The sequence below is a fragment of the Ovis canadensis genome, chromosome 22, assembly GCF_042477335.2.
Source record: "Ovis canadensis isolate MfBH-ARS-UI-01 breed Bighorn chromosome 22, ARS-UI_OviCan_v2, whole genome shotgun sequence".
In the NCBI taxonomy this organism is placed as follows: domain Eukaryota; kingdom Metazoa; phylum Chordata; class Mammalia; order Artiodactyla; family Bovidae; genus Ovis; species Ovis canadensis.
Genome location: NC_091266.1, coordinates 27,234,235 through 27,250,656, shown reverse-complemented (window position 1 = coordinate 27,250,656; position 16,422 = coordinate 27,234,235).

Below are 16,422 nucleotides of genomic sequence, written 5' to 3'. Positions count from 1 at the left end.
AACTTACACTTTCTCACCACCTGCAAACCACTGTGGTATCTTGGTATACTCTCAAGAGAGTATGTTCAATTCTTGCCTCACAAGTGAAGTTTATTGTTGCTTAATCACTAAGTTATACCAGACTCTTTGCAACCCCATGGACTGTAGCCCACCAGGCTCCTCTGTCCATGGGATTTCCCAGGCAAGAGTACTGGAGTAGGTTGCCATTTCCTTCTCCAGGGACCTTCCCAACCCAGGGATCGAACTCACGTCTCCTGCATTGCAGACAGACTCCTTACAGCTGAGCCACAAGGGAAGACCCCAAGTGAAGTTTATTCACCTGTAATACTTGGAATGGGCAACATTCATCTCAAAAACAAAATTTTCTCTAGAGAAAAGGGATTTTTCAAAGTTCACCTAATTCATCTTGACATATCACAGGATAAAAGCTTTGCTGAAAACTATAGTGTAAACAAGCTGTGCTGCAGTGCAAGGCAACCCCTACCTCACAGAAACCAGGTGAAAAGCTTTCTGGTTCTGCAGCCTGGGGTGGTTGTTATTCAGTTACTCAGTCCTGTCTGACTCTTTGTGACCCCATGGACTGCAGCACACTAAGCTTCCCTGTTCTTTGCCATCTCCCGGAGCTTGCTTGAACTCATGTCCATTGAGTCAGTGATGCCATCCAACCATCTCATCCACTGTCATCCCCTTCTCCTCCTGCCTTCAATCTTTCCCAGCATCCGAGTCTTTTCTAAGAAGTTGGCTGTTCGCATCAGGTGGCCAAAGTATTGGAGCTTCAACTTCAGCATCAGTTATTCCAATGAATATTCAGGGGTGATTTCTTTTAGGATTGACAAGTTTGATCTCCTTGCAGTCCAAGGGACTCTCAAGAGTCTTCTCCAACGTCACAGTTCGAAAGCATCAATTCTTCAGCACTCAGCCTTCTTTATGGCCCTACTCTCACATATATGACTACTGGAAAAATCACAGCTTTGACTATACAGAGCTTTGTCGGCAAAGGCCTGTAAAGCCAAAGCCTGGGGAACCTTATGCAAATCCTCCTTTCTATGTACACTTTTGGAAGAAGCACCTGTGTGCTCAGTCACTTCAGTCATGTCTGACTCTTTGTGACCCTATGGATTGTAGCCTACAAGGTCCCTTCATCCATGGGATTCTCTAGGCAAGAATACTGGAGTGGATTGCCATTCCCTCCTCCAGGGGATCTTCCTGACCCAGGGATTGAACCTGGGTCCCCTGCATTGTAGGCAGATTCTTTATCACTGAGCCAACAGGGAAGGAAATGATATAAAAGGCCCAGATGTATTGCAGCAGAGAGAGAAGCTGAGCCAAGAGGAATCCGTGCCCCTATTCTGGAGAGAAGCCAGCCTCAGAGGATGCACCCACACAGGATAAAATGGTGGTGGTGGAAGCGCAGGGGTATTGGATAGAGAAAGAGTCACAGAGTGGGCACCAGAAGCTTCTGTGACCTTGCAGGAGACACATAACTGATGGCTCTGGTCCAGTAGGTATGCTGAGTGATGGCTTCAGGGAACATAAGGCCTTGGCTGGTCAGCAGGGAGATGGCGGAGATCCCAGGGAATGCTGCCTGTACCGAGCAAATAGGACGTGACCAGTCATGTACCTCAGATAAGAGCTGGCCACTCAGTGGACAAGGACATCTCAACAAGGAGTCATTAACGCAGCCATAAAAGGAATTAAATAATGCCGTTTACAGCAATGTGGATGGACCTAGAGATTATCATACTAAGCAAAGTAATTCAGAAAGAGACAAATGCTATCACTTATGTGTGGATTCTAAAATATGACACAAATGAGCATATCTGGTGGCTCAGACGGTAAAGAATCCACCTGTAATGCAGGAGCCCTTTCTTTGATCCCTGGGTCAGGAAGATCCCCTGGAGAGGGACTGGCTATCCACTCCAGTATTCTAGCCTGGGGAATCCCATGGACAGAGGAACCTGGCAGGTTACAGTCCATGGGGTCGCAGAAAGTCAGACACGACTGAGCATCTAATACACACACATAGCACATGAAACAAAAACAGACTCACAGATATAAAGAACAGATTTGTGGTTGCCATCGTGGGGAAGAGGTGGGAGAGAGGCCTGGGAGTTTAGAATTAGCAGATGAAATTATCATGTATGTGATGGATAAACAAGGATCTATTGTATAGTAACAGAACTATAGTCAATATCCTATGATAAACCATAACAGAAAAAGAATGAGAAACAATAGATGTATAGTCACTGTGCTGTATAGCAGAAATTAAATACAGCATTGTAAATCAATTATAGTTCAATAACATTAAAAAAAAAAAGAACTACAAAATGATACAAGGACCCACATATATAACAGTTGCCTCTGTTCTCCAGAGGAGATGCGTGACTTGCCATCCTTACTGATTCCATCCTGGGGAGGGAGACGATACGGGATGGACACTTGAAAGGTAAACACAGCCGGGTAGGGAGCAGAAGCTTGAACCCAAAAGAGACTGAACTAAACAAAAGGAAAACTATTTATTTAATCCTAGCAGAGTCTGAAATACATTGATTGTCAAGATGGTTCTTCTTATAACTCCTAGCCCCTCTGGAAGGAAATCGTTTCAATTTATATATCTCGCCTCCTTTCTAGATATCTGAATATGCTGTATAAAAAATGTTGACCCCATGATAGCTGCATAATTTATACCTAGCAGAAGACTTATCATACAACATATGCTCAGAATATATTTGTTGTATAAAGATTTTAGACATAAGGCAAACTCCTCTATTAAACCAAAAGACAAGTTAACATCATGTTCCATTTTTGTGTATAGAGGTAACTTTTATAGTCATATGCATTTGCATAATATATTTTTAAACTCAAGTCAAAAGCCAAAGCTATTTTACTGCAACTGATTAAAAGTACTTACAATGACCAAGTCAAAACACACGATATGAAAGAGGATTAAACTGATCTGAAAAATAGACCCACGCCTCATACACACCTCAATTCTGCAACTGTTCTGGGGAGACAGTAATGTTTTGTCCTATATTTTCTCTTTTTTCATTTCTCTATTTTGTTACTCAGACTTTATGAGCCCCAGGGCAGTTTTGTGTCTCTATATTGACTCTAAATAATGGGATTTTTTTTTTTTTTTTTAGGTAAAAGCAAAGGGGTGAAAGTGGGTTTAGTATATGGAGGCAATAATAACTTTTATACATAATATTTTAACTGAAATCAGCTGGCTTTTTCAATTTCTTTGTAAAAGAAGAATGAACCTCATGAAGGGATGGCTTGAGGATTTTAATATTTATACAAGATGCATAAGGGAATATTTTTACAAGGATAAAACAGAAGTTCATAAAGGTTATCTATACCATAAAATAGCCAGTAGAAAATCTAATATTATAAACAAAAACTTTTGCACACACAGAAAATAAAAGAGGCTAAAGTTCTCCTGCCAAACAAAGCAATTTAAATAAACTAAAGAAAATAACAGCTCTAGTAATGGACTTCTGTCTTGACCCATTAACTTACAAGGACAAGGTTAAATAAAATGAAGCTTGCAAATGGCACAATAATTTTGAATTGGTTGTTGGCTTGTTTGGTTGGTATGTTTGTTTTTGCAAAATGTCATTTTCCCTTGGCACCAGGTAGGTTGTCAGAGACATTCTACGCCCATACTGACAGAGCAAAGAGGGAGCGTTTTGGGTTATCATATCTATAATTTTACCCCAATTCTTTCACTTTTCTAAAGAACTTAATTTTACTCTACTAGGTTATCATTAATCTTCCTGTCCTCAGGCTCTACTACATTATGATTCAAATGTTATAGTGGACTTTTTCCAAGGAGAACACTGCTTCTCTTTACATATTTCAACCTTATCAGCCCATTGGAAGGGTAATTTAGTTTTTCCCCTGTCTAAAGTCATCCATCAGAGGCTGAACTGTTGACACTCTGTGCTGTCAAGTTATGTAAACCGAGTTGGTAATGGGGCAGCTTGCCAACGTGGAAGCACCCGTTGACTGCTTGACAATTTTCCTCAATAAGCCCCCAAATGATCAATGTGCTATCCTGCTGAGAAAACCTATAAAAATCTCTCGTCAGTTGTATAATTCTGTTGTGGCCATACGGGCAAGTGGGAAGGACGGAGAACATAACTTTGCTCTTGAAGTTCCTCACATCCTACTGCACAGATTTTCAGCAACTATCCAGGATCCTCAAAGCTGCTGTGAGCTAAATTCCTATAAGATCTATAAGCCTACAGAAGGTTTGTTTTTCCAAAGCTGCCTCTCGTGACTCTCGTCTGTTGCCACTCTGTCCTCATGTTCCCCCACGTTCTTGACTATGAAAATAAGAACCATTGACTAAAGTGATAAAGATACACAGCCTCATAACAACACAGCAAAGTCCAAGAGATAGATAAGAAAGCTAGGGTGGAGGGGGGGAACTGCCCAGTAAGAATGTTATACAGAAATTCTCTTACCTTTGATTCTGAAGATTCAAATCCCCTCAGCAATCCCTGCTTACTAGAAGTACCCAGGCTTCAGCCACTCAAGAGTTCACTTTCACTAGAAGCAATGCAATCTTGAGTCCTTTCTCACTGTTAGGAAACTATTCCTGAAACTCAGACGTTCCAGCCATCACCAGCCAGCTAAGAGTACAAATGTATTTACATTAATCCCATAAAACTTCTTCTCTGAAGACTCCCCATTGCTCTTTAGTTAGAAATACTCAGAGAAGAGAGTTGACCTTCCCCAAATATTTCTGAGATTCCTCCAAAACACTTATAATTCAACTGTCTTCTAGGTCCCAGAAGATGTGGGTCCTAGGTATGATTGCTTTGCCTTTTGAAGTCGCTACATCAGTAGGTTGAAGGAGACACTGATGTCTCAGCATATAAACCAAACTACTGCAACTGCTTTTGTCGTGTTCCCAGGTCATCAGGAGTCACTGATGACCTTTTCTAAGCCGCTAAACAATTTTTTCTGGGTCTGGGAAGGAGAAACATGAGTTTGTTTCTTAAGAGATACCGCTTTCAGAGGGAGCTCTCTCAGGAGAGCCATTGAGATCTTAATGACATAGTCCTTTTATGCCATCACCCAAGGGTTGGAGGGCTAGATCCTGGTATTGAAGGGCATTAGGCAGTGAAAGAAGTCAGCAAGGACTTGCTTCTGGCATAACTACCAGGGGCATCCCTATGGATTGAGGAAGGGCTGTTTGTTGGTGGATTTAGGAATGAAAATACTTGTGTCACACATATTTCATCACCCTCTTACTTATCCAGGTTGTGTCAGGCTATGTTTACACAAAATTAGAGTGTGAAAGCTGAAGCTGCTAATTGGGGGAGACTCTCCATCCCCAAGCAAGGATATCCCAGGCCAGCTGGACTGAGCTCAGCTGAGGCTGTGCCTTCAGCTATGAATGACAAGGAAGTTCTGGGTCACTGCTGGCTCTGAGGCAGTCTGTCTGTAGTGCCTGGTTGGACAAATTCCAAACTCCTTTCCTTCAACAGCTCCCATCACAGATGGGCAGTAAATGGGCCTGGGAAAGCTGACAAGGAGGTGGGCTTCCTTCCATCTTGGTGGTGAGTCCCTCTGGCGGTGGGGTGGGTGGGGGGCAGGAGACTTCTCTGCTAACTGTCCTTCTAAGTACATTTGAAAATATTTAGGTTTGTGAGACCAACGGCTGCATATTTTTGTTATTCTAACTGCCTGTGATAAGCACACTTCATCCTGTATCTGTGAGTAGAAAACCCTCTGATTCCAGGCCCCCTGCTCTTCTCTCTGCCCAGCTGATGGTCGCCTCTGATTCTGTGTGCGTGTGTGTTTCCCATTCAGCTTTCCATCTAGAGAAGGATATCAGGTCCCTTCCTTACTTTGGTCTTTACTTCCCTTGGATCTGCTCCCTTCCCCTTCTCTGCTCTGCTGTGTCTCACTTTGTTTCACAGGCTCTGGTGTCAGCTGGCTTCTGGCAAACGCCTGGCCTATGGAAGGACAGGCAGGTGATTGTGGAGTCAGAGAAAGAAAGAACCCAAGTGATTTTCCCCTCTACTTCAATATCTTGGGCATCATCTCAGCCATTGACCACATCTCTTCTATGGCTCCAGCTCCTGCCAAGTGGCAGGTATTCTACTTTTTGACTGGTGACTTTAGCCGTTGGGCTACAGTAACCCCAGACCCCTGCCTATGGCTGCTAGAAGCTTCTTGCTATTGCTAATGTCTGAGCTATCTGACTGCTCCCTATATAGATTTTTAGCTTCATCATTGGTGATACCCATTCAGTCTGCTAAATATTTACAGTATTTTGTTTTCTGGTTGAATCATGACTTATGTTGAGGGTAATATTGAGTTATGGATCATGCTAATGTTGAGCTGGATGGAAAGCTTTATGAGAAAAAGCCACTAGACATTTATATGTGATTGCATATAGGTGCTGAAGACCGTGACTAATAAAATATGACTCTAGTATCTTTGTAATCAATCAGCTTCAGTACCAGAAAATGAACTCAAAAGATAAAGCAGTGATTAAGAAATGAAGACTGCTGCTGGCTTTCCACTGAGAAACTTATGTGAGTTCTGGATAGGTTTCAGACCATATTATCACAGGCCATTAGGCCAATCCTTTGAGCAAAATTTTGGATAGTGAGGGACATCATGGTTGTTGATGCTGTAAATTATTTCAATAAGCTAGCAAAAACATCTGGGTTCTCAGAGTTAATATAAATGAAACCAGAAGAGTGAGAGTGGAGAGAAATGGCATAAAACACGGAAGAAAAGAAGAAACTCAGCAGTGCTGGAAATGATAACCTCTACCCCAGAGGTTGCCAAACTACAGCCCACTGGCCAAATCTATTGGCTGCCTGTTTTTGTCAATAAAGTTTTATTAGAACATAGCCACACCTGTTTATTTACACACATCATCTATGGCTGCTTTTGAGCTTCAACAACAAAATCGATTAGTTGCAGCAAAAAGCTAATATATCTCTCTCAGAGCCTAAAATGTTTCCCTTTGATCCTCCACAGAAGTTTTCCAATCCCTGCTTTAGTCTCACATGTAGCAGTCCACAAGCCCTTCCTGATGAAGTCCCAACATTTCAAAGCAGAATTAAACTCACTTGCATCTGTGCTCTTATGGCTCTTTTTATATCTGTTTTTATATACAGTATTATAACACCAATCACATTGTAGCTCGAGTCACTGCAGAGATTATGCTCACCCATCTCCCCATGGGTTATAGCAAAAGCCAACTTGTCAACCCGCTTCCATCTACCCCCTACACAAATTGCCAACATGCTCTTGAGTCAGGCTATTTCAGTTTTCAACAACTCCCCACCACAGCAGCTCCTATCACATTTAGGATAAAACTTCAGTGCCTTACGATGGTCTTGAGGTCTTTGCCTGCAACTAGGATCTCATGTCATGCAAAGTCCTGCTCCAGCCATGCTGCCTCACTTACAGTGTCATGCCAAACTTGTTCTCCTCTCAGAGCTTTTGAAGTTATAGCTCCCCTGCATGGTAAACTCCTCTTCCAGATCTTCCCTGCTGGCCACTTCCTCATATTCTTATCTCAGCACAGATGTCACCTACTCAGAGAAGCTGTTGCTCATGATCCCAGCAAAGTGTTACACTCCCTAGTGCATCATTCTATCTCAACTCACCCACTTTATTTTATTCATAGCTCTCATGGCCATCTGAAATTATCTTGTTTATTTGTTCACTTATTCACTGACTGTCTCCTACAGTGCCAGCTTGCTAAAGCAGGGACCTTGTATCTTGAGTTTATTGTTGCATTCTCAATGTTTAGAATAATTCCTGACATTTAGGTGCTCAATAAGGGTTTGTGAATCCATGAATGAATGATTTATAGAAGCACTCATTTATTTGTACTTTGTGTCAAGCCAACAGCAAGCTCCTAGAAGTCAATGATCACAATTGTTATATCTTTGGGACATAACATGATGCCTAGAATTCAATTAATGCAGTTACTAAATGTTTGTTGAAAAAATCATTGTTATTGAGTGAATACTTAAAGATAATGAAAATGCATGCAACCATAGAAAAAATGGAATATACAAAATGAATTGGTTTAAATATTAAGGTATTCTTATGACAAATATTGATATATTGAACATTGCAAGTTTTAAGAATTTTCAGAGAACGGTCATGGTTCCAGTTTACTTAATTGGCTGATTATCTTTGCCTTCAAACTATAACAAATATCTGCAAACATCTTTGTGCAGATTTTCGGTTTGTTTGTACTAGTATGTGCTCATCCATAGGCAAAGCCGACAAGTTTTCTCACCTGCTAATAAAAAAGATTGCAAACCTAGCATCTTCAAAAATGATGCACTTCAGACCCAATCATGGAGTTAGAAGTCTGACAGCATTGCAATGAAAAACATAAGAGAAGAGCCTATTTCTCTCCAAGTTCTGTCTTTGATGACACTAATCATGCCTGCTTTTGTTAGTTCAGGTTTGGTTCAAAATGAATAGGGAATAGAGTAGACAGCTGAATGTCATGCTCTTTTTCTTTCTAAGGTAATTTACCCCCTGAAGAAAGAGAAAAACCAGTTTTTGCAGGTGCAAACTCATTCAAAGTCAGCTATCCAAAATCCAAGTCTTGTAAGTAAAGATGCTATGCCTTGAAGTTCAGATCCCAGCTACTGAAATGAATTACTAAAGAACAAAGAAAATGGTCCTAATTCCACAAGGGATGGAGCCTTAAACAGAGCCTGCCTTCTAGCTGCTCCCACGCACGTGTGTTCAGGTCCGATGCAGTTACGTGCCAGCACACTTGCAGTTGGAGGAGGGGTAAACGTGTCATCTGGGGAGGCAGCTGTCAGGCCTGGCAGGGCGCAGTCACTTCTCAGGGTCACAGCATTCCAGCATCTGCTCCTCAGCTTTGCAGATCCAGAAAATGGAAAGTGTCAGTGTGCTTGTAGTTGATTAATCCCCAGGAATTTACAAGAGACTGATGTACAAAGCAGAGTGCCAATTTACAAGTTTATACTAAGAAATATAACTGCCAAATGGTTCCGAACATTTATGTCAGCAGGAGAAAGCAGCCTGCTAAAGACATGAGGAGGTAAACCATAATCCAGAGTTTGGTGGGTAGTCATGGACTTGGCATGCATGGACTTGGAGCAGGAGGGGGAAGCTGGATGAGCTTAAGAACTGGTGTCATTAAGCCTGACCCATTCATCTCCAAACCGAGATTGACCTGCCAGGAAGACAGAACACTTGGATTCTCTGGCCAGTGCTGGAAACACATAGACAATTCCTGCTCACTGGCCTTCCTTTTTCTAGATTCCTTGCTGGATACACACATATTCTGCCTGTACATATATTAATGCCATGGAATAGGGTGTGCCTTTCTTCTAGGTTCAGTGAGTCCTCATTATTAATAGTAATGAACTAATATTAATATTTATTGAGTGGTAATAAGTACTGGATGAATGCTAACTTCACAGTTAATTCTGCTTAAATGCTTATTTTGAAAACACTAACTGGTTCAAGAACCATATATTAGGGAACAGTTTGAACATACTGCGAATTCGTTTGCTTATACACAACTTTGTCTGCAGGAACCCCTCAGTTCAGTTCAGTTCAGTTCATTTCAGTTCAGTTGCTCAGTCATGTCCGACTCTTTGCGACCCCATGAATTGCAGCACACCTGCAATTGGCCCCCCTGTCCATCACCAACTCCCAGAGCTCACTCAAACTCACGTCCATCGAGTCAGTGATGCCATCCAGCCATCTCATCCTCTGTCGTCCCCTCTCCTCCCTAGGCCAAAGCAAAAACTCAATGGAATCCAACTGCTATGAATATACAAAGTGTATACACGGACATACATCAGACCTCTACCAGCTGCCTCAGTTCCCCACATGAGTCAATTCATCCATATCCAGTGTCACAACTTTCTTTCCAATTTCAGATACACCCCGCTCCCCCACCACCACCAATCTGGCCTCCCTGGTGGCTTGGTCCATAAAGACTCTGCCTGCAATGCAGGAGACTGACTGCAGTATAGTAGGCCTGGGTTCAATCCCTGGGTCAGGAAGATCCCCTGGAGAAGAAAATGGCTACCCACTCCAGTATTTTTATCCAGGAAATCCCATGGACAGAGGAGTCTGGTGGGCTACAGTCCATGGGGTCACAAGAGTCAGACACAACTTAGGTACTAAACCACCAGCCCCTGCTCCACCATAACCCACAAGCTGCAACCCTCTGACACCCAGTTTCACAGCCAACTCCAGGTCTTTTCACAGGGCCATATTTTTGTAGTATCTATGTATTTCTTAACCATTTATCATGTAAAATTGCTCTAGTATTTCCACTGAAGTGTCCTCCTCTCTTTTGTGTTTCACCAGTGTTTCAGTGGTGCGCTTCTAACCTTGTTTCTCCTGCGTGTATAACTTGTGTGTATAACAAGTGTGGAAAAACTTGTATTGGTTTTTATTGTGCACTTTTGCACAGCACAGTGATTTTAGGAAATGTATATGCTATGTTATAGTAGAACTGAATGCACCTTATTATCCTATTTAATCTTGCAAAAAGTATCAGTTTTCATTGGAGCACACTGAGATTCAAGGGGTTTGAGCAATTTACCCAAGAACAAAGAGCTGGTGAGTTGTTAAGCAAAGATGCAAACTCTCTGCTCTAACATACTCTGATAGCTTTGGGCTCCTAATTTGAGATAGGGCCAACTTGTCTCTTCGGGTGGTTTTCACCAAGAATAACTGATTTCAGATACTCAGAAGTAGGGTGGTAGAGTAGTAAAAATACGCTTTTTGGAGCCCTGCTGCTGAATTCAGTTCCTGGCTCTGTCACTTACAACCTGTGTAACAATGGGTGCGTTATATCATATGGCCAACTGTTGCAAAATGGCCCAGGAATCTCCCTCCTTATATCCTTGCCCTTTGAAAAATGCTTTGCCATCAAAAGGCAGATTCTATTTTCGTCATCCCCCTGGCTCGGGGCTGGCACTGTGACCTGCTCTAATGAACAAATATGGCAGAAGTGACACTGTGCCAGTCTCAAGTTAGACCTCAGGAGCCCTTGGATGCTTCGCTCATTCTCCCGGAATACTGCCACCACCGTGCGAACAACCCCAGACTTGCCTGTGAAGTGATGAGAGATGACATGGTCCATCACCCCAGTACCCCCAGATGAAAGGCCTAAAGTGTGAGTGAGGCTATGACAGACTCCCCAGCCCCAGTGAGCCAGCAGCTAAGTACGGATACATGAATAAGGCCAGCTAAGATCAACCGGACCCAGATCAGCAGAATTATTATTTTGAGTTACTAGATTGGGGGTTGTTACACAGAAAAAATATACCTGATACATTTAACTTCTCTGTACATGAACTACCCAATATGTAAAATGGGAAAAATAGCAGATCTGGGAGGGTTAAATGAGTTAAGTATACAGAGACAGACTCAGAGTAATACCTTGGGTGTTAATAAAAATGAAGCCTTAAACACCAATAGTTTATTATTATTATTATTTCTCAAGGTTCTGAGGGTTGAATAGGCTTGGGTGGTTCATGCTGAGGGTCTTTCAGACAAATGCAGGCAGACAAGGGTTAGGGCTGGGGTTGTCTTTATTTTTTTTTTGTTTTAGTTTTTTATTTTTTAAATTTTAAAATCTTTAATTCTTGCATGCGTCTTTAAAAAAAAATTTGTTTATTTGTCTGAACCAGGTTTTAGTTGTAGCACATGGGTTTTTTCACCTCTGGCATGTGAACTCCCAGTTGCCACATGCAAACTCGTAGTTCCAGCATATGGGATCTAGTTCCTGGACCAGAAATTGAACCTGGGCCCCAGCATTGGGAGCATGAAATCTTTGCTACCGGACTACCAGGGAAGTCTCAGGGCTGGTGTCTTCTTGAGAGCTTCTTCACTTAGATGGTGGTACCTCAGCTAGAAGACTCAAAAGGACCAACTGGAGCTCAGACATCTCTCTCTTTCTCTCTGTGTCTCTTTCTCCCTTTGCTCTTTGGGGTCTCTCCAAATAGTGGATTTGCATTAGTTAGGCTTCTTTCTGGAGAAGGCAATGGCACTCCACTCCAGTACTCTTGCCTGGAAACTCTCATGGACGGAGGAGCCTGGTAGGCTGCAGTCCATGGGGTTGGACTCGACTGAGCGACTTCACTTTCACTTTTCACTTTCATGCATTGGAGATGGAAATGGCAACCCACTCCAGTGTTCTTGCCTGGAGAATCCCAGGGACAGTGGAGCCTGATGGGCTGCTGTCTGTGGGGTAGAGTTGGACACAACTGAAGCGACTTAGCAGCAGCAGCAGCAGCAGGCTTCTTCCTTGGCGTTTGTTGATTCTCAGAATCCCAAGAGAAGGCAGGCAAAAGCTGCATGGTCTTTTCCACTCTTGGCTTGAACACCACTCTGTGTCCCTTTGCTGCATTCTCTCCATCCAGATTGTCACAAAGTCTTGTCCAAGTTTAAAGAGGAGGGCCATGCACTCCAAGTACAGATGGGAGCTGTGTGGGAGAATTCATAGTTGTGTTTTAAAAACACAATGATCTCTTTACATACAGTCATAATTACATCCTTCTCCCAGCAACCCTACTAAGGGTAGTAAAAACAGTTGTACGTTTTATTATTTGAAGACGTATTTTTGGACTGTTTTAGGTTCACAGAGAAATTGAGAAAAAGAGATTTCCCATGAATTCCCTGCTCTCCCACACGCGCTGACTCCCCCTTCACCAGCATCCCCCACTACAGCAGTACCCTTGTTACAACTGTTGAAATGACATTGACACATCCACTTTTAACATGAGGAAAACGACTCAAAAAGATTAAATAACTTGATGAAAGTCACAAAACTAGACATTCTCAGAGCTTTCACTCCACCCAGGATGTTTTTAGCCAAAACCTGTAATTTTAACCCATATGTGACACTACTAATCACATCTAGGTTTCATGACCATCACGTTTAGTGAGCACAAAAATCTCTGAGCTGGGAGGTAAGCAGCTGTCACTCTCACATGGGACACTGAATACACTAATGGACGTGTAAGTAGCCAATTAAACCCTTTTTCCGCACCTTTCTCATAAGCCTGTTTATACTCTGCAATTGCAAAACAATTGGTTTACTACAGATAGAGAAGCGCCGAACAGTAGACAGATAAGGATTTAGAAACAGAGGAAGCAGAAGGGACAGGGCAAAGATAACAAGCAACAGCCTAGCATAGATAAAATAACAATTCTTTATATTTATATTAGCATTTTAAAAGTCAGATTTACATGGGTTATTTCACTTACCAGCAACAAAAAGAAAAGAGGTATCATTTTATTCGATACCTGTGAAAGGACAAAAATGACATCTCCTTCCCATGGACACACCGCTGGGAACGACAGAGCTAAGTTTGTAACTTAGGGGTGGAGTCCTAGTCCTAACAGCTGCCTGCTGCCCACAGGGTACAGCGGGGTAACTTATCCTACTCCTGTCGAATATGCCATTTATCTTCTTCTGCTTGAGTTTCTATGTCTCCATACTTTGAAGGGGTTGTTCCAAATAGCTTTTAATGTCCCTTCTCTGATATTTCAGTGTGTCATGGTTTGCTCTGATGCCCCAGAAAGTAAGAATGAGCCCGACTAAAATTTATCTTAAAAATCCCTTAGTTGGGTTTCGTATTGAAAGCTGATACACATCACTGTTTAGTGTTATCCCCTGTGTTTTTCCTGTTGGCGTTTCCTTTGATGAGCCCCAGGTGATGTCAATGACTTTGGTTAAAGGTCTAAACTACATTCAGTATAGAGACATGCTCAGCCTGGAAACTGAGACTCACAAAAGGGGCAGTTGATTCATTCCCCTGTATGATAGTCACAATCTCAATGGAATGGCTGGCAGATAAAACTATAGTATGAAATTTCTGTTTAAACATTGGGTTATTGGATTTTCCTTTGTTTGTTGGCTTTTCTCCATTTGTTGTTTTTTCCTGTTTCTTCTTAAAAGGCTGGGCACATAGAGATCACTTAAGTATCATCCAATACTATTATTAAGTAAGAAAATACAAAGAATTGGGAGCCATAATTGGACAGAGGAAGGATAATCATAAAACTATATTTGTAATGGAGCATATGAACTGAGTAAGAAAGACCTCGATTCAAAACCAGACTCTTCTACACGTGTACCCCAGTGTTCATCACAGCACTGTTTACAGTAGCTAGGACATGGAAACAACTATTGATGAATGGATAAGAAAGCTGTGGTACATATTCACAATGGAATAGTACTCAGCTATTTAAAAGAACACATTTGAATCAGTTCTAATGAGGTGGATGAAACTTGAGCCTATTATACAGATTGAAGTAAGTCAGAAAGAAAAGCACCAATACAGTATACTAATGCATATATATGGAATTTAGAAAGATGGTAATGATGACCCTCTATGCAAGACAGCAAAAGAGACACAGATATAAAGAACAGACTTTTGGGCTCTGTGGGAGAAGGCGAGGGGGGGATGATCTGAGAGAATAGCACTGAAACATGTATATTATCATATGTGAAATAGATCACCAGTCCAAGTTTGACGCATGAAGGAGGGCACTCAAAGCTGGTGTGCTGGGACAGCCGAGAGGGAGGGGATGGGGAGGGAGGTGGTAGGGGGGTTCAGGATGGGGGACACATGTACACCCATGGTGGATTCATGTCAGTGTATGGCAAAACCCACCACAATATTGTAAAGTAATTAGCCTCCAATTAAAATAAATAATGTAAAAAATAGAATCTACAAAAAAAATCAGATTCTTCTTATTCTTTGGTAATCTTGGAGTTGGAATCTATAAAACTGAAACACCACCACCTACACATGGGCCTGTAAGGAGAAGTAAATGAAATAATACGCATAAAGTGCTTAACACAGAATCTGGCATACCGTAAGTGTTCAAGAAAGTCACTTAAAATAATTATTTTTGTATTATCACGGAAAGCAGAGAACTTGGGCAGGAAGTAGCCCAAGGAAAGAATATCACAAAGCCATAAATAAGCCTAGGAGTAGACAAAAATGTATTCTCCCATCAAGAATTATCCCTTCAGATGGGGAAAGCAAATGTTTCTATGAGGAGATATTTTAAGAAGATGGTACTTGAGTGTGTGTTGCTGATGTCTTATTCTTTCCAAGTCCCATTCTGCATTCTCTCCAAAGCAAAACAATAGCTAAAATGGCACCCTGGAATAGCCTTTATGACACCCCTACTGTAAAGTTAAAGACACGGCCAGAACTTTGTTTACCTCGCGTTAGGCAGTAGCCACAGTCCCAGGAATGGAAAGGCCGCAGGCAAGCATTAGAAGGCTGAAGTTCTTTGTGACAGTCTGGCCATAAAAAGAATCTCCCTAGGAAGCTGTGTAGTTCCATATGCATGCATGTGTGTGTGTGTGTGTGTGTGTGTATGTGGGCAGTCGGCTTACAAAATATTCACAGTCTAAAAGTTGACAGTTCTGTTTTATTCTGTGGGAAATTTTAGGACATCAAGCCTAGGAGACAGCCTCTCAAGTAACCCTGAGAGAATTGTTCTGAGGAGGTGAGGAGAGGAACCAGATTATACAGAAATTTTGCAACAAACGGCAGGTAGTCTCTTCATCAAAAGATTACTGCTAATTAAAGAAAACCAGATATCCCAAGCAAAGGAATTCAGTATCCCTCAATGCGTGGGAAGATGGGAAATCTGGGTTCACTGAAATCATTCCTTTCATGCGCATCTCATATCCTGTGTATTTCACATCCTGAGCTCCCTTGGGGTTCCCCATAGGAAGTAGTTGCACTCCTAATGGCTGCTAGTTCCCAGGTATTCTCCTTCCTGGGCACCTTTAGGGGCATCCCTGGTAGTTCAGCTGTTGAAGAATCTGCCTGCAATGCAGGAGACCCCAGTTTGATTCCTGGGTTGGGAAGATCCCCTGGAGAAAGGATAAGCTATCCGTTCCAGTGTTCTTGGGCTTTCTTGGTGATTCAGCTGGTAAAGAATCCACTCACAAACCCAGGAGACCTGGGTTTGATCCCTGGGTTGGGAAGATTTAGGGCTCAGGAACTCACACCAAAGGGCTGCAATCACTGATGACTGTGACATCCTTATTTACTGATATGGCAGGAAATACTCCATTTCTCAGTGTGTTAGCAGGTTTTTTGACCCCTTGGGAACTTCAAGGGATTAGGAAAGTTCTGCATTTGAGCCAAAACCTATACCATAAACCTAAAGCTATGGAAAAACAAACCCTATAACATTGCAATTGGAGAAACAAGGAAGCAGTGAAATGTTCCCCCAGTGTTTCAAGAGGGGATAAATGCATGCAAATTAATATGACTACCTCACAGAGACAAAGAATGACATCACTTCCACTGCTCCAGGCTTTGCAGCAGCTGGAAGACGCAATACCTTGATCTGAATCCCTCTCATAACAGCACTTCAAGTATTATGCCA